Source organism: Leopardus geoffroyi, chromosome A1, assembly GCF_018350155.1.
Source record: "Leopardus geoffroyi isolate Oge1 chromosome A1, O.geoffroyi_Oge1_pat1.0, whole genome shotgun sequence".
In the NCBI taxonomy this organism is placed as follows: Eukaryota; Metazoa; Chordata; class Mammalia; order Carnivora; family Felidae; genus Leopardus; species Leopardus geoffroyi.
The window spans coordinates 168,783,119-168,802,019 of NC_059326.1; the positions used below are offsets into that span (position 1 = coordinate 168,783,119).

General features: G+C 36.3%; 1 protein-coding gene across 3 annotated transcripts in view; it reads left to right on the forward strand.

The window, feature by feature from the left end:
- The window catches only part of FER (FER tyrosine kinase), a 447,367-nt gene that overhangs the window by 22,387 nt on the left and 406,079 nt on the right, over positions 1–18,901 (forward strand). For 2 of the 3 annotated variants that reach the window (XM_045500490.1, XM_045500514.1), the window contains exon 2: positions 4,495–4,640. The exons of the other annotated variant lie outside the window; for it this stretch is intronic. The gene's annotated coding sequence lies outside the window, so the exon portion shown is untranslated. The remainder of the gene's footprint in view (positions 1–4,494; positions 4,641–18,901) is intronic. 3 annotated transcript variants of the gene reach the window in all.

Sequence of the window (18,901 nt, forward strand, 5' to 3'; positions counted from 1 at the left end):
TCTACAGTAGAGGAATTCCAAATACCCTTCACTTTCTATTATTGACTCAGTTCCACATTTCAGGGCTGTCAATTGTAGTGCCTGATTTCTGGCATGAATTTTATATTTGTCAGGCTTCTTTTAGATTGCAGTGGTAGAAACCTAGTTAAAACAAAATTAATCCTTCCCATATCTGTAAGTGGCACTTCCATCCTTGTTTTTGCCCAGACCTCCAACCTTGACTCTTTTTCTTTTGTTTCCCACCAACAATCTTTCAGCATATTCTGTTGGCTTCAAAATATGAAATCTGACCAACTGCTCACCACTTCTTTTTGGGGTTCACTCTGGTTCAACACCATCCTCTCTTTCCTTCTATGTAACTCCTAACAAGGCTCCCTCCTACTACTTTTGTTTTCATAATGTTAGCCTCAGAATATTAGTAAGAGGCCAATTAGTAATTAGTGATATTGTACTAATATTAGTATAATTTCTTTGCTCAAAATCTTGCAGTGGCTTCCCATGTAACTTCAGAGTACAGGCTCAAGTCCTCAAAATGAGCTAGTGTTTTGTGGTCTTGCTCTCCCTCCCTAATGCAGGACTTTTTTCTGAACTCAGATTTTTCTGTTGTCTCTTCTATGCAGGCCTCTTGCTCATCTTTAAATAAGTTCTTTGCAGTTAGCGTTTCCCTGGCCTGGAATGCTCTTCTCCAGATGTCCATATGACCTACTTACTTTTCTCCCTTAGGTCCTGGCTCCAATATCACTTCATGCTTAAAGTCTTTGATAACCAACATCAGTTTGAAATCGCCTACCTGCCCTATATGTCTTATTACTTTTTCCTTCTTTTTCTTTATAACAGTTGTCAACACTTTATGCTATGTGTTTTATGTATTTATTTTGTATTTTATTTCTTCTGTAGAATACAATCTCCATGAGGGCAGGAGTTTTTGTCTGAGATATTTTGTAGGAAAGTGCATGGCACATAACTTAGTAGGCTCTCAACAAATACTTGTTGAATGAATTAATAAATTAAAAGAAATAATTTGTTGCCTCATGTAGCTGTTAAGTCTGAAACACTGGTGGGACTGAAATTACCCTGCAGAGGTGAGAGATTATTCATTAAGCAAATCTCTCCAGGGGAGAATGGGGACGTGTCTTTGGTTTAGTACCCTAGAATACAAGTAAATATAAATTAAAAAAAAATAAGGTAACAAAGGAAATATAAGAAGAAAAAAAAAGGAATATAGGTGAATATCTTTCAGGGAAGGGATGGAGAGAGCTTTATTTCTCCAAAGCTCATTGGAAGTCTTAATCTTTAGGGAGACACGATCTTTAGCTTCTAAGGCTGGTTGTTGTGCAATTATCCTGTAGTACCTTTTGCTCAGAAGTCTCTGCGCAGGGAACATGAGAAATCCAGAGAGAATTGTTTCTCAATAGTAATTCTAAAGTTCTAGCAGCTACATCTATTCACATCTGAATTCACCAGAACAAAGGTGTAATTAGATCTAGGGACAAAATATTTTCAGAACTTTCATTCTCTTTCTGTCTCTTGGCTTTTGTCTTCTCTGGGTTGGCTCTCTGGTGAGTGGGTACTTACCGTGTTCTTTCAGTTCAGCAACCTCAGCCAAAAGAGAACTTTCTAATTAGTTCTGGCAAAATTTTTGGGAGTTTTAGTTGTCTAATTGGGTCATGTACCCATTCCTGAACTACTGCTTGGGGAAGGAAATATGCTGACTTTCCAGGCCTGGGTTATGCACGTATTCTAGGAACTTTGTGCTTATTTTAGGAATCTGAGAGTGGGAATGATTAGTGTCACTCAAACTACATGGATTGAAAATAAGAGAAGGGTAGTTCAACAGAAGAAAATTGAGATGCTGCTACCGAAAGAAGGGGAGTAAAAAACAACATAAATCTGTCACTTGTATGCACATGCAACTCAAACTCATTAAAAAACAATTTAGAATCTTATATATAGGCATTACTGCCATATCTATTTAGATGCCTAAGACAGAAAATTTAAGAAGGTACTGGCTTTCAGTGTCATGCAGCTACAGGGTGGCTCTTGTATGACCCTGAGAGTGAAAGTCTCCGTTGATTGTGAACCCTAGACACCCCTCATACCTCACTGTAGTCCTAGTCATGAAGAGAAGCCTATTTAAGGAATAGAAACTATATTTTTACTATGAATGTGAGTTAAAGATGGTAGCCTATGTAGTTGGGGAAGTTGGTGAGGAAGATTAAGGTACACCACAAAGTAGTAATTGTGCATTTTCAATGTGTCTATAGAAATCTTTTTTAAAAAGTTTATTTCTATTTATTTTGAGAGAGAGAGAAGGAGACAGAATCCCAAGCAGGCTCTGTGCTATCAGCACAGAGCCCGATGTGGGGCTTGAAGTCACAAACCATGAGATCATGACCTGAGCTGAAATCAAGAGTGAAGACACTTAACTGACTGAGCCACCCAGGCGCCACAAACTTGTCTATAGAAATCTTTGCTGAGTTCTGATGAGGATGGTAATATCTTTGAGGTAACACAAGGAATATACTTTTTGTTCATAGGTTTATAGTAAGTTCAAAGAAAGAAATGTTGCATTTAGAAATGCTACCAAGGAAGTTGTTACTTATTTTTTAATCAAAATGATTTCAATATCAACTGGAAAATAGGTTTTTTTTTTCATTGAAAAATAAAAATTATAGACATGAGTTGAGTTGGAGAGTGAGACATAAATAACATGTGGCTGCTTTGACTAGCTTCCTTGAACAGGACACTTGATACTGCTGAGTGTTGGGCATGAAACCTTAGTTGAATAGTTGTCTTTCTTGTCCTTACATCTTTGAAAATAACTGTTTCTATATTATAGTGAAAGACCAAATCATGAAATTCTAGGTAATTCTCAACTATATTTGCTGATTGAGAAGTGGCTAAAAAAAATTCAAATTAAGTGGATTGTCCAGTAATTTTGCAGTCTGTCTCTGGAGTGGAATTTAGATAACATATATAATATGTACATTTAAGTATACACTCATACATTTTGTTCTTTGGAAATATTTATAAGTAACACTGTTTACTGTGTCTAAGGGGTTTAATTGAAGATATGCTATTGATAGCAGTATAAAAGAGAAGCATGATTAAAATTTTCATTTAAGTATCATTTGAAGTCATGAATTCTATCATTTAATGTAGAAACTCTTGTCAAAGCCTCACATTACACCAAAGTGCAGAAGTCAGGGAAAGCCATAATTTAGTTTGGAATTTCATTGATTCAGTACTCGCTTGTTTGGTGGCTGTAGTGTTCCATGTATTATGTAGGATGATGGCCGTATTAAGATAATAATCCCTGTCCCCGATCTTGTCACAGTTTAATGGAAGAAGAGGGATGTAATAATACTCTCGTTATGTGCAAATTAGATTTCCCAGTTCTAGTTTTGAGAACCTTGCCCAATCTAGAGGAGAAGAAATGCTTGCCTGGGGGGGATAAGAAGGATCTCTTTGGAAATAAGTAAAAAGCGTAGAAGAGTAGGAGACTTGGAAGATACTCTGACACATTACTCCTGACCAGGAGGAGTAATCTTATTGCTAACCTCCATGAAATATCCTCTGATTCTTGTGAAAGTCAAAGATGTAGGGGAAATGACAGGAAACAGAATAGGCAAACAAAAAAAGAAGAGTTTGAAAGAAGGGGAGAGCTTCGTTTATAACCAAGAAGTCAAGATTAGAGACACAAGGGCTTGAGTTAAAAAATGAGAAACTGTGACAGAGCTATAAACAGCATATATTGCCATCAATGATAAAGAAGAGAACAGCTTAGAAATTCTTATAGTTTCAAGGGTTGAGAGAACAGCTGATGGAAGAATCAGGATTTGGTATACTCATATTAGAGACAATATGTGTTTACTGGGAGAATCTTTCCTAAACCTTCCCAGCTTTTGAGAGTTTTTCATTCATCATTAATTACTTCTTTAGGCTGTAATGGAATATATTTTAAAATGTTTGTTTATTTTTGAGAGAGGCAGGAGAGGGGTAGAGAGCGTGGGAGAGAGGCAGTCCAAGCAGGCATGTTGCCATCAGCACAGAGCCCGACATGGGGCTCTATCTCATGAACCATGAGATCATGACATGAGCTGAAATCAAGAGTTGGAAGCTCAACCAACTGAGCTACCCAGGTGCCCCTAGGTTGTAATAGTATTTTAAGAAATGTGATTACTTGCTTCTTTTGACATGCTTCAAACTTGAAATTAGTTTTATGCTGTAAAAATGGAGAAAAACATGAATTACCTATTGAAAACTGAGGGAATAGGTTACAGGAGAAAGTAAGGCGTTACTCATTGAAAAAGTTATGGAAAGGGGAGAGAGTAAACAGGGTAGATAAGCTAGGTAAGTATAGCATTCTTAATGTGCTGACTCTGATACACTGTCACAATTAAATTCCAATAGTAGCCTACTATACTCTATGTGTACATTTTTACCTTTTTCTCTGTAGTTAACATTTCTGACTCCTTGAATTTCTTCTTGCAGCTCATGTTTTCTGGCCAGACTTATGGTCATTCCCGTGAGACTTCACTGCATATTTTCTCAAGTGTGTTCCTCATCCCTAATGTGTAATCCTTCAACATGGACCTGCTACTTTAGCTAAGATATGACCAGCAATGAATAGTAGTAAGGTAGGAGTACTTTACTCTTCTTAGTGAATTGCTAAAAACTGAAACTGTGAAACAGTTTTGACTTGTCTTGGTTTTGTAGTATTTGTGTTAGATTATTATACCTAGGCAATCATTTTATATTTATGTTGTTTTTTGCTTGTCACTTATCCTACAGAATTTTATCTCATTTGTGATGTAATTATTATTTTTTTCAACTAACATTTACAATCAGCAGAATCCCAGTCTATATCTTTTTGCAGCCTGTATGTCCACTAGTCCTATATTTTCAAGCACTGGCACCAAGCTCAATGTATCTTATTTTCTTCTCAAACAGTTGCTCTTCCTTCTGGTTTCTGTATTTCTATTAATAGCATTATTAATTCCATTGTTTAACACAGTCCTATATTCATTTATTATTTCATTCATTTGTTTGATGTACATTGACAGGCTTCTGTTAAGTAGTAGACAGGTTGCTGCTTCTGTGGATATGATGATGAATAAGCTGCATATTCCATCCTTATAGCTTATATTTTAAAGGAGTGGGGACAGGCTTAAAAATGAACTGACAAAATAAAAATTAATTGTGATACACTTTTTTGAAGGAAAGCAAAAATCAGATAATTTGGAGATAAGGAAGTAGGAGCTGCCTTAGATAGGGTGGTCACAAAAGGAGTTGATGTTTAAGATTCACCTGTATATGAGAAGGAGCTATTTCCAGAGTAGGTGGTGTGTGTGTGTGTATGTGTATGGTGTTTTTGATGTGGAAAGCATTCTCATGAGAAGGAATAGCGAAGTGAAATGTCAGGCAGAGAAAGGAAATATGGTATGTTCTCACTTATATGTGAAATCTTAAAAAGCCTAAACTCATAGAAATAGAGTTAGAATGGTGGTCGCCAAGAGCTGAGGAATAGGGGCAATGGGGAGATGCTGGTCAAATGGTACAAACTCTCAGCTATAAGATAAATAAGATCTGGGGATATAATGTACAACATGGTGAGTATAATTAACAATACTGCATTATATGCTTGAAATTTGTTAAGAGAGTCGGTCTTAAATGTTATCACCACACACACACACACACACATACACACACACTCATAATTATGTGAAGAGATGGAGATGTTAACTAACTTTATTGTGGCAATTATTTTGGGCTTTATACATATACCTAATCATCACATTGTACACCTTCAACTTACATGTTATATGTCAATAATATCTCAGTAAAGCTGGAGGTGATGGAGGGAATAAGGGATTAGTGGGTACAAAGACTTTGGAGCAGGAGAATTGGTGAGTTTGAGGAACAGAAAAAACCCCAGTGTGGCTGAATTAGTGAGGGAGGCAGAGATGGGTAGGAAGAGGTTATAGAAATATGCAGGGCTTTGAAGGGTTTGGAAAGAAGTTTGTATTTTATTTTAAATGATATCATCATTTGAGCTGCTGTGTGAGGAATGGGCCGGCCTTGTGAAAGTGAAAGCTGGCAGTTTTAGTTGCTGAGGTGAATAGTAGTGGCCTGATAAGGCGCTAGCAGCATGAGACAGAGAGATGGATGGATTTGAAATGGATCTGAATCAGAATGTATGAGACTTTGAATAGTTTGGGTGTGGAAACAGAACATTCTGAAGATGACTCCAAGATTTTTGGGTTTTGAGCAACTGGGTGGATGCTGGCATCTTGTCAAGAAATCTTTTAGATAACTATCTTTACCATTATGTCAAAGATTGGTTCTTTCACTGAAAGGGAAATTAATTGTAATGTTAGAAATAATGTTAGTGCTGGAAATAAAACCATCTGGCAAATTTGTAATATGTACTGCTTAATACTTTGTTTTGCCTTTTCCCCTGAAATTTAATTTATATGAGTTTTTGTTTTTATTTTTATTTTATTTATTTCTTTTATTAGTAGTTCTGTCTTTTTTGTTTTTTGTAAAGACTTTTTAATATATTTTGAAAGAGAGGAATTACTATTTATTGTTTGTGTTTTATGTGACAGGCTTTTGGCTAGCTGTTTTAAATACTTTATTTTATCCTTACAATAGACCATTGAGGTTTTCTACTTTGCATATGGTTACCCTTTGAGTTCTAGAGCTGAGAAAAGTTGTAGAATATGGGAAATATGTAGATGGAAGGATCTTAAAGATCATCTACTTCCTCCTCTTTCAGCGGAGACCTAGAGAGGTTCTGTGACCTGCCCACGATCACACAGCTGGTTTTCACATTTGCTGAGACCAGTGCTGCTTATACTCCTTATGTTTCAGTCCAGCTGGCCTCCCCTCATGCTATCTTCCTGTTCCATCAGCATTTCATAATGAAAATGTTGAGTGCTGTAGAACAGTGGAAGATATAGGCAGTGTGCACCCATATTACCTTTCTTACATATTCACTCACTGTTGAAATTTTGCCACTTTTTCTCTCTTTATATAATATATATTTTTAAAATCATTTGAAACTGTACTGGAGAGATTATAATATACAATTTTTAGTATGCGTATCTTACATGGGAACGTGGATAATTTCTTGCATGTTCATAATATCAATATCACAAATGAGAAAATTAACATTATTTAAAAATATGTTTAATATAATGGTCCTTATTCAGATCTCCCCATTTGTCCCTAAAACTTTTTCCTAAATTTATGAATCTAGGATTCAATCAGGTTTCATGCATTGCATTTGATTCTTTATTCTCTTTTAATTTTGAACAGTCCCTCTTTTTTGTTTTTCTTGATCCATGTTTTCTTTAAGAGATATAGTGTGTGTATATATACTTAATGTCTCTCTAGGGAATTGCCTAGTTTCTTAGAACATTATTCATCTAAAACTTATTTGCAGTTTGCTTCTTTCCTTCCAGTTCTCTGAGGTTGCTGGAGATAAAGTTGTTTATTCCAAGCTTTTTTTTTTTTTAAACCATCATCCCAACCTTAAGTAGACAAAGTAGGAAATTTACATTGTATTTGATCCAATGGCCCCAGTCAGCGATTGAAATTCATTTAAAACAACAGAAATCTGAAACAAAACAACAAATCATAATTCTGAAGAAATTCCTCTACTTCCCACCATTACCCACCCCCACCGTCTAACCTAGGGATGTATATCTAGTCGCCATGGATATTATCATGATACATTATAAAGCAGTAGCAGGCTAAGATTTTGTCTTGGAAAAATGCACAGTTTCAAGTGGGAAGCAGATTAGAATGCAAATGATAAATAAGCACATGAGTAGAGACGACCAGAGCTCTGCACAGTGAGAAAGGATTGAAGTTACCTGCTCTCTCTGGTACTTATGTAGAGCTGGCATTCAGTGAGTGTTCTTCTTTCCTTGCTTGGTTTTGAGTTTTACAGATTTGGTGGTTTTTTTTAAAGCGTTAAATGGCATTTAGGAACAAGTGGTATTTTGGTGGGGGGGGGGGGAGCAGTGGGAGGTAAATATTAAGCAGCATTTTTAAAGAGGGGAGAGTGACATTTTACAGTTGAGAGGAAAGAAGAAAGTGTCAAGGAGGAAGGGACTACTCAAGGTGGTTTAGGGAGATCGGTGTAGGTTTTTTCTTCATTTTGTTCCAGCCAGGCTTGGATTATAGTTCTATGCTTTTACTACACTTTGCACAGGGATTCCTTATAGTTATTACTATGTGTTAGAACTGCTTTTCCTCTGATAAGCTCCCGGAGTCTGTGACCAGTATTTTTTTTTTTTTTTTAAATCTATGTGTACCCAGGACTTTACTCAGTACCTGGCATATTGTAGACATTGAATAAATACTTACTGGATGGATGGGTGGATGGATGGATGGATGGATGGATGGATGGATGAAAGAAAGAAAGACTTTTACTAAGACCTAGTGCAAAAAGACAGATTCCTGTGCTGGGAAACCACAGTAATGGTGGGATCCGGTTTGATCAATTCATTGTTGAGGTGCTCAGTTAGAGCAGGAATTGGTTCAGGAGTCTGGGAGAAGGACCAGAGATGAAACCAGAGCATTCCATGAGTGGGAATACAATTGGGTTCTTTTTCAGAGAAGTAGCTAGCATGATGTAAGCACCTTTGTCATTTTCTAAATAAAATAAGTATATTTAAAAGAGAAATGCTTTCTAATATTAAGCATTCCATCTGTGAATTTGATTTTTACGTTCTTAATATTCAGTCTTAAAAAGTTTGTGGGGAAATCTTTCCTTTTCCTTATATGTGTTTATATTATAAAATGAATACATGCTTATGATAAAAATACAAACTAGAAATACATAAAATACAAAGTGACATTCATCTTACTATTCCAGGTCTCACTCTTCACAAGTAGCTAATGTTAACAGTTTGATGTACATCAAGTTGGACTTTCAAAAATATATATATATTTTAAAACACACATATTTATGTTTGTATAGTTTTACAAATAAAATCATTGATGCCCATGTTCTGATATTTGCTTTTCCTCCTTATCTATTTTACCTATGCTCCATATAATTCCAAAAGTTATTGGATATTTAGGAGGATGGAAACACTAGCAGAGGATAGTAGCCTAAAATCAGAGTAATTGAATGTTAACATTTAGGGAACTTAGAATAAGAAAAATGCCTGCTAAGTTTTATTAGTTTAATTGCTGTTAATTTAGAAGTAGTTTTTGACTTATTTAACCTATATTAAATTATAAAAGTAATCATTTTTCATATTATGCATTATAGAATTAACACATAAGAAAGTAAAACTTTAAGATTTATTGAGTACACGAAGATGTAACCATGAATAGGACACACTGTCATTACTGCTCTTTGATAACAAAGAGCAGAGGCCAAGAAACCTGCCTGGAGGTGGCGATATGAACATACTCCTGAAGTACTGGTAAGAGTTAGCTAAGCTTTTTAAAGAAATGGCTAAGGGATGGGGCGCCTGGGTGGCTCAGTCGGTTGAGCGTCCGACTTCGGCTCAGGTCATGATCTCACAGCTCGTGGGTTCGAGCCCCGCTTCGGGCTCTGTGCTGATGGCTCGGAGCCTGGAGCCTGCTTCGGATTCTGTGTCTCCCTCTCTCTCTGCCCCTAACCCACTTGCATTCTGTCTCTGTCTCTCTCAAAAAAAATAAATAAACATTGAAAAAAAAATGGCTAGGGGAAATGAAGGAGAATTGAATCAGAGCTGGAGGTTGTTAGGACAAATGCAATAGTAAGAAAATCAGGGGAAGTCATTTGATTTAATATGTGTAGGGAAAGAAGTTAGGGGGTTTCATGCCCTGGTGTTGGGACAGTCCAGGTTTATATCCGTTGTCACAGAATAATAAAGAGCAGTATGCCATTGTACTCTTAAAAATACCCTAGTTCTGGGTAATAAGTGGCATCACCCTTAAAGAGAGAGAATATAGGGTGTCCTGATCAATATTAGGGAATTCAGCTGGAGATCTCTCTGAGATTGAAGAATAGGTGTAGTAAGAGTTAATAGTACCAAAAAAATGGTAAATAGTAGCTTATGACCTAGAACTAGAATATTACAGTTTACCATTGCAGAGATGAAACTGTTTTGGATTTAGGCTATGGGCAATAGCGGTGGATGGTTGGAATGAAGCTGGATTGAATGGATCTTTGGAGAAGAGAAAGACTATAGAGGTTAGAATCTCCATGGATGAAGATAAGAGTTGGGTTAGAGGATAACATTGGGGGACAAGTGGAGATTGAAAGGAAGATTTGGAGACAACAAAGCTAGATGGGGTAAAGCTGAATAAGGAGAAGAAAATTTTGAATGAGATTAGAAGAGCAATGATTTGGAAATGGCACTAAAGAATCAGGATAATGTTACCCATTCTTTCACTATCGCCCCTCCCCCACCCAATTCCCATGGATATGGGTGGTGGAATGTAGGGAGACGGTAGCCTCCACCTGTGAACACTGTATTTTTGGGGAGCCAGATTTCAAATAGGGTAAGCAGTTGAAGTGTACAGATTTAGGAGTTTATTTACAAACTGAATGGAATTCTAGAAAAATAATTTGGGAAGACATGCCTATAGAGAAAGGATAGAGGAGGAGTGGGGATTGGGCCTTGCCTTTTGGGAAAAGATTGAATTATACAAAGAAGCCAAAAATGGAACTGATTTTCCTCCATGTTTTTTTTTTTTTTCTTCCTTCCATGTTCTAAACAGTGGTGCAGGGTTAGCCTAATCTGGGTTCTCTGAGAGGCTGTCTGGCTTTGGCTTAGTTCATTTCAACTATAACTGATGAAACTTTAATAGATGCCATTCTGCTATGGTATGCCTTTAATGAACCTATTTGAAAGTACACATATGGATTTTGAAATTATTTTGACTTCTCCTGTATTGCTGCTGTCTTTGAAGAGAAAAAGATAGTTGGCTTTAATTTGAACACTGAGCTCTTTTATAATAATTGATCACCTAGTAAGATTTTAAAGGTTAAGAGGTATCTAGATAATGGTTACATTTCTAGAATTTAGGCCATACAAGGTAGTATGCAATGTGGTTCTACTTAATTGTATTAAGTTTATGTATATACATAAACTTTTTAACCTTTGTTCCCTCTTTTCCTTCAGATTAGCAATGTTTCATAAACATGTCCCTCATTTTCCTACCTGTCACTTTGCTTATGTTTAAACTTCTTCTTGGAGAATAACTCTGCTTCATCACTTGCTCTTCATGTTCTATCTTGTGGGGGTGCTCTCCTTCTCTCTCTCATGCTTTATTAGTAACTGCTTTTTAATAAGTCTCTCTGAAGCCAGGCACATTATATACTTTATCTCATCTAAGCTTCATAACAACCCTGCAACGTAGGTATCACTATCCCCATTTTAAAGATAAGAAAACTGAGTTTCTAGGAGATTAATTAAAATGCAGTTACACTGCTATTAAATGGTACAGTTAGCATTTCCACCCAGAACTATCTGTTTTCAAAGCTGCCTCCTGCATACATGTTTGCAGATAGATACATGTATCTGTGCTCTTTTCTTAAATACCCCTCAAGGCTTGTTGGAGATATTCTTTTGTTTTTAATTAAAAAATTTTTTACCAGCTTCCTTGAGGTATAACTGACCTATATAACATTGTCATTTAACATATAACATAGTGCGTTTAAGGTACATTATGTGATACATGTGTATATATTGTGACATGTTCTTTTTTTTTAATTCAGCAAATATTTTATTATTTTTTTTAAATTTACATCCAAATTAGTTAGCATATAGTGCAACAATTATTTCAGGAGTAGATTCCTTAGTGCCCCTTACCCATTTAGCCCATCCCCCCAGCCCCACCCCCTCCAGTAACCCTCAGTTTCTTCTCCATATTTATGAGTCTCTTCTGTTTTGTCCCCTTTCCTGTTTTTATATTATTTTTGCTTCCCTTCCCTTATGTTCATCTGTTTTGTATCTTACAGTCCTCATATGAGTGAAGTCATATGATACTTGTCTTTCTCTGACTAATTTCACTTAGCATAATACCCACCAGTTCCATCCACATAGTTGCAAATGGCAAGATTTCATATATATATGATATATATGCATATCATATCTTCTTTATCCATTCACCCATCGATGGGCATTTGGGCTCTTTCCCTACTTTGGTTATTGTTGATAGTGCTGCTATAAACATGGGGGTGAATGTGTCCCTTCGAAACAGCACACCTGTATCCTGTGGATAAATGCCTAGTAGTGCAATTGCTGGGTCATAGAGTAGGTCTATTTTTAGTTTCTTGAAGAACCTCCATACTGTTTTCCAGAGTGGCTGTACCAGCTTGCATTGCCACCAACAATGCAAAAGAGATCCTTTCTCCGCATCCTCAACAACATTTGTTGTTGGTGTAACTTCATTGTTGGTGTATAAAGATGCAACCGATTTCTGTGCATTGATTTTATATCCTGCAACTTTGCTGAATTCATGAATCAATTTTGCAGTTTTTTGGTGGAATCTTTTGGGTTTTCCATATAGAGTATCATGTCATTTGCAAAGAGTGAAAGTTTGACCTCCTCCTGGCTGATTTGGATGCCTTTTATTTCTTTGTGTTATCTGATTGCAGAGGCTAAGACTTCCAATACTATGTTGAATAAGTCTATTTATTCTTAATACACTGTAAATTGTTTGAAGGCAGTAATCCAGAATTTATTTATCTTTGTACCCTAATGCTCTCTCGCCCATGTTTATTCAATAAATGGTTGCTGATTTATATTAACACTTTAAAAGAAAGAATAAAAATTCTGTTAATAATTCTGTTCTCCCCAAATAATTACTTCAAATACATTTTTAAAATTAAACAACAGTTCTTTTAAAAACATGCATATTGTTCTTTGCTTATGGACTTGTACGATGTTCTTTCTCAGTGGAATAGTATCATCCAATAATGTTGTTCCAGGAGGCTGTCTGGACAATCCAGTGCTGTTTCTGGTGAATTAATTTTTATTTTAAATTAAGCTAAAAACAACACTTTCAAATAAAGCATAAGAGGTGTTTTAAATACTGACTCTGTAAGATGGCCAAGGTCAGCATATATTAACTGGTAATAAATAACATTGTCTTCATAGTTACACTTTGGTGACTATTCATTCCTGCCTGTTTAATGCTTATGAAAAAAACACCTCACTTTGTATTCATATGAGGTCAGTTTTTTTGCTTTTTATAATCCTGTTTCTTACTTGCAAAATTGGTGGCTTTTTGTGACTTTATTTCTGTCTTGCTGCAGACAGCTTAATATTTTGTTCAAATAGTTACTGTTTCCGACTTTTGTCAGTATTGAAGCATATGAAAGGTAAGAAATACCATTAGGTAATTATATTTGTACTTTAACTGATTAATGATTTGATAGTTTTTTATTAATGAATAAACATATTCTGATAAAGTAATTTGAACCATATATTGATTTTGATTGGTTTTATTAGTCGTGGATTATAAATTCAAACTGTTGAATTTCTTGCCTACTTGTGAAAATATCTCTTGGAGAACAAATGAAATATTTCCTATTTCTATTACACAGTTATTTACTTATTTGCAGATTTTTAAAAATTAGCATACCTTCTTGGTATATTTGAATCTCTTCATCAATATTAAAATAAAGAAAATAATTCAATAAATATTTTTGACCAGAAGACATCATCTCTGTTAAAATAAGCCGCCCTTACTTGAAGGAGAATATTCAGTACAGATTAAACTTTGTGTATACTATATAAAAATCATATTCCCATCTGTATACTCGGAGAATGTAAACATTGCCAGTTGTGGAGCCAAAAGTTGAAAAACAGGAGAAGTTTTAGAACAAATACTTGGATATACCCTTGTACTTACAAGAAATAACTTGGGAATTCTATTATCCTACCAGGGTAGCTAGTTATCTGTTTTATATTTTGCTATTTAATAACTTCCATTTTTGTTTAAAAGTATGTATAGATTTCTTTACTACAACATGAATTCTAATATTTGAAAATATAGCAATTTTTAATAGTTATTTTAAAGTGTTTAATAACTAAGGTGAATTGAAAAGTCAATGTAACTCACTTGATTCTCAATAACAAGCTGAATAAAACAGATTTAAATAAACCTAGTCAATAGTTTATTAGTTTCATTACTCTCACTTTTAATTAAAAATTTTTAAAATATTCATTTATTTTTGAGAGAGAGAGAGAGAGAGAGCATGCATGCAAGTGGGGGAGGGGCAGAGAGAAGGAGACAGAGGATCCGAGCAGGTTTGAGCTGTGAGCACAGAGCCTGATGTGGGGTTAGAACCCACAAACCTTGAGATCACGACCCGAGCCAAATCAAGAGTCGGCCACTCAACCCACTGAGCCATCCAGGTGGTGCCCCTGTTACTTTCATTTTTTTAAAAGATGCTATTTAAAAGTAGACATCTTTGCTAATAACATGCATGTACTTTTGTATAATATTCTGTTCCTGTCTGATTTGTACTTACTATCAAAATTATAGATATTCTTATTTTAAAATTTCATTTACGAATCTAAAAAATATGTTAATTCTTATAATTATTTGCAATAAATTGAATGCCTACTGTATTCTAGGTAGTAACTTAAGCCCCAATGATATAAGGATGAAAAATATGTGATATTCTTATTTCCATGTAGCTCATAATTTAATGGGAGAAATGTATTTCAACAAATAGCTAACATATACCATGAGGAGTGTTATATTCATCACAGATACGTACATGAACCCTGAGATCTGAGAAAAGGAAACACTAAGTCAGCCTGGATGGTTGTGGTTGTGGGGATAGTCAGAGAAGCCTTCACAGAGAATACTACTTTAAAGTTTAGTTGTGGATAATTCTCCAGGCACATGAGGGAGGAAAAGCATTTAGACGTTCCTTCAGAACATCTGCAAAGGCACAGAGACTTTTAAGGAATCATAGTAGTAAGAAGTTGTATCGTTGCTGAGGGTAGAAGGTTGTCTGGGGCCAGCTTTGATTACCAGGCAAAGGAGTTTGAAATTGAACCTGTAGGTTAGGGTTGTAAAATTAATACCTAGTATTATTAAGTATCCTAAAGAATGAAGACTGCAAAGTAGGGACTACTTAGTACAATGCTGTGTAGCCTCAACCACCTAATTCTTTTAAGAGATTTTTATGCAACAATATGCAAGGCACAGTTTTAAGCACTGGAGATACAGTGGAGGAACAGAGCAGAGTACTTCCCTGACCAGTTGGAACTTACATTACAAATCAGTCTATAAGGTAACTACCCACCTGACCCCACCCTTTGTCTCTGTCTCTCTCTGTAATTTTTGGCTACAGCATAAGCATAGGCTTTGCTTGAGATTTTTTTCACCTTCCTCAAGGTTAACATAGGCAGCTCTGTCTTATTCCGGAAGAATGTAGCTAAATGTGTGATGCCCTCTCCATCTTGTTCTTCCTCCGACCTATAGTTTGAGATCTGAGCATTACTTTTCTAAATATTGGAATTTCTATTGAGGTAATTGTATATTAACATGAAGTTATATGAAATAATCCCTTGTACATTCTGTCCAGTTTTCCCCAATGGTAGCATTTTGCAAAACTATGTATAAAATGACAACCAGAGTATTAACATTGACACATTCCACTAATCCTATTCATAGAAATAGGATTTTTAACTGTAGTCAGTTTTTTTTTTTTTTTTTTGGGACAGAGAGAGACAGAGCATGAACGGGGGAGGGGCAGAGAGAGAGGGAGACACAGAATCGGAAACAGGCTCCAGGCTCTGAGCCATCAGCCCAGAGCCTGGCGCGGGGCTCAAACTCACGGACCACGAGATCGTGACCTGGCTGAAGTCGGACGCTTAACCGACTGCGCCACCCAGGCGCCCCAACTGTAGTCAGTTTTGATTGTACTCATTTGTTGTGTGTATATTAAGTTCTATAAAATTTTATTACTAGTCTAGATTCATGCATCCACTACTACCATCAAAGTACCAAACTGTTCCAACATTGATAGAATCCCTTGTGTTCCCCTTTTATGACCACACTCTCTTCCCTACTCTGTTCTGCAAGCCATAAATCCAAGCAACTCCTACTCTGTACTTTTTCCAGAATTTTTTCATTTCAAGAATGTTAGCTAAATGGAACTTTTTGGGATTAGCTTTTTTCGTTCAGTAGGGTTCTTGGAGATTCATCCAAGTGGTGGCCTCTGTGGATAGTTTTTACTGTGGGTAGTACTCCATGGTATGTTTTCACTTGTTGAAGGAACTCTGGGCTGATTCCAGTTTTTGGCTATTATAAATAAATCTTCTGTGAGCATTTGTGTACAAGTTTTTGTGTGAAGATATGTATTCATTTCTTTGGCATAAATGTCCAAGGGTGCAATTTGCTGGGTCATAGTATAGTTAATGTTTAGTTTTATCAGAAACTAGAGTTGGCTGTACCATTTTGTCTTCTGGCCAGCAACAAATGAGTGATCCCATTTTTTCATATCCCCACAATCATTTGGTCTTGTCATTATATTTTATTTTAGTCGTCCTGATAAGTGTGTAGTGATATCTCGTAATTTTTTTTAAAAATAATTTTATTTAATTTATTTTTTAATAGGCTCCATGTCCAGCATGGGGCTTGAACTCATGACCCTGAGATCAAGAGTCACATGCTTTACCACTGAGCCACCCAGGCACCCCTCTCATTGTAGTTTTCATTGTATTTTCCCGTTGGCTAATTATGTTGAATATCTTTTCATGTGCTTATTTGCCATTTTTATGTCCTTTTCTGTGAAATGCTTGTATATGTCTTTTGTTTATTTACTTTTTTTTTTCTTAGTTTATTTATTTTGAGAGAGAGGCTGAGAGAGAAAGAGAGAGAGAGCGTGTGGGAGGGGCAGAGAGAGAGGGAGAGAGAATCCCAAGCAGGCTCTGTTGTCAGCACATGAGATCCATGAGATCATGGTTCATCCTGAGCTGAAATCAAGAGTTGGACACTTAAGCAACTGACCACCCAAGCACCCCTGTTCATTTCCTAGGCAGATTGTTGTTGTTAACTGTTGAATTTGAGAGATATTTATATATTCTGGATACTAGTCTTCTGTCAGATATTGTTCGCAAGTATTTTCTCCCACTCTATAGCTTGTCTTTTTATCCTTTTCACGTGGGCTTTCACAAGCAAAAGTTTCTACTTTTGATGAGGCCCAATTTATTGATTTTTCTTTATGCGTCGTGGTGTGTTTTTTTTTTTTTTTTGTCAAGTCTAAGAACTTTGCCTAGCTTTTAGATCATGAAGATTTCCAAAGATATCCTTCTTTTTTTTTTTTTTTTTCTTCAGTGTTGCAGTTGTTTACATTTAAGTTCATAATCCTTTTGAGTTAATTTTTGTGTAAGGTGTTAGGTCAAGGTTTTCTGTCTCTCTCTTGCTCTCTCTCTCTCTCTCCCCCTCTCTCCCTTTTTTTTTCTTGGCCTGTAGAGATACTCAGCTGCTCCAGTACCATTGAATTGTTTTTGGATCTTTGTCAAGAAGCAGTTGAGCATAATTGTGTGGGTCTTTTTCTGGGTTCTTTATTCTGTTCCACTGATCTGTTGTTTGTCCTCTACCAAGATCACAACTGTCTTGATTTCTGTAACTCTATATTATCTTATTCCCCAAGATAGACATATTTGTTTGAATAGTTTTTCCACCTCACTCTCTCCTCTCCTCTAGAGCTCAGATGATACAAATGTTGGATCTTTTCTTATTGTCCCAAGGCTTTATTCTTTTTGTTCATCCATTTTCTCTGTTTTTTTTGGATTAGTTGAATTCTATTGCTCTGTGCTTACATTCACTGATTGTATCCTCTGTTATCTCCACTCTTCTATTGAGCTTGCATCTAGTGAGGTTTATATTCCTGTTCTGCATTTTTAGCTCTGTAGTTGCCATCTGGTTATTTTGATAACTTCTGTTTCTTTGCCTAGATTTTCAATTTTTTACATTTTTTTTAGGATAATTTATAATTGATGAAGCATTTTTAAGTTGGCTGATTTAAAACCCTTTTCTCATAATTCCAACATCTAATTCATCTCAGTGTTGGCATTAATTGATTGTCTTTTCTCATCGAAGTTATGATTTTTTTTTGGTTCTTGGTGTGAGAGGTGATTTTCAATTGAATCTTAGATATTTTATCTATTATTTTAGGAGTCTCTGGGGTCTGTTTCACTGTTTTATTTTCACAGGAAGTCCCTCTTTAGGTTTAGCATGCAGGTCTCTTGACCTCTTTTTATGGGTTGTGGTTTCAATGACAGTTAAGTTTCAGAGTCATTGTGCTGTTATTTTAGTTTGCTTTGTCTTGTATCATTAGGGCTCCCACTGGTTCCTGCTGGTGCTGCTTGACAGAGTAGAAGATGTTTTTCTTAGGCTGAACTACTAGGTATCTATTGGTAGAAAAGGGCTAAGGTAGAATTTCCTTACTGTGCCCCCTAGCTGTCCTGATGTCTATGGGCAGGGGAAGAAATTCTTGGAGAGCAGCAGCTTCAGCTTGGTTCCTTTTGTTAGTTCTGCCCTCCAGTTCTGGTGTCTCTGGGTGCGGAAGGAGACCCCCAGACCTGTGAGGACAAAGGTTTCCTGACCTGATAGTTGGGTCTCTGTTGCTGGTTCTTGCCTCATTCAGTTTCTCTTGGTGGAAAAGCAGATTCTCAGGCTTAGCAGGTAAGGAGAGTGCTTGCCCTGGCTGTTTATTTTTGGTGAGACTCATAAATGATTTCTCTTTCTGGTGGTGCCTGACTCTCTGTTTGTTGTCACAGGGACTCCTATTGGATCCTAGGGGAGTTAGCCTACAAATATCGACTGTCTTTTGTTTCTAGACTGGAGGTTGGGAAAAGTTGGGTCTGGGTGACTTCCTCTTGGGTGAGGAGAACATGAGATACTGCCTTCATGC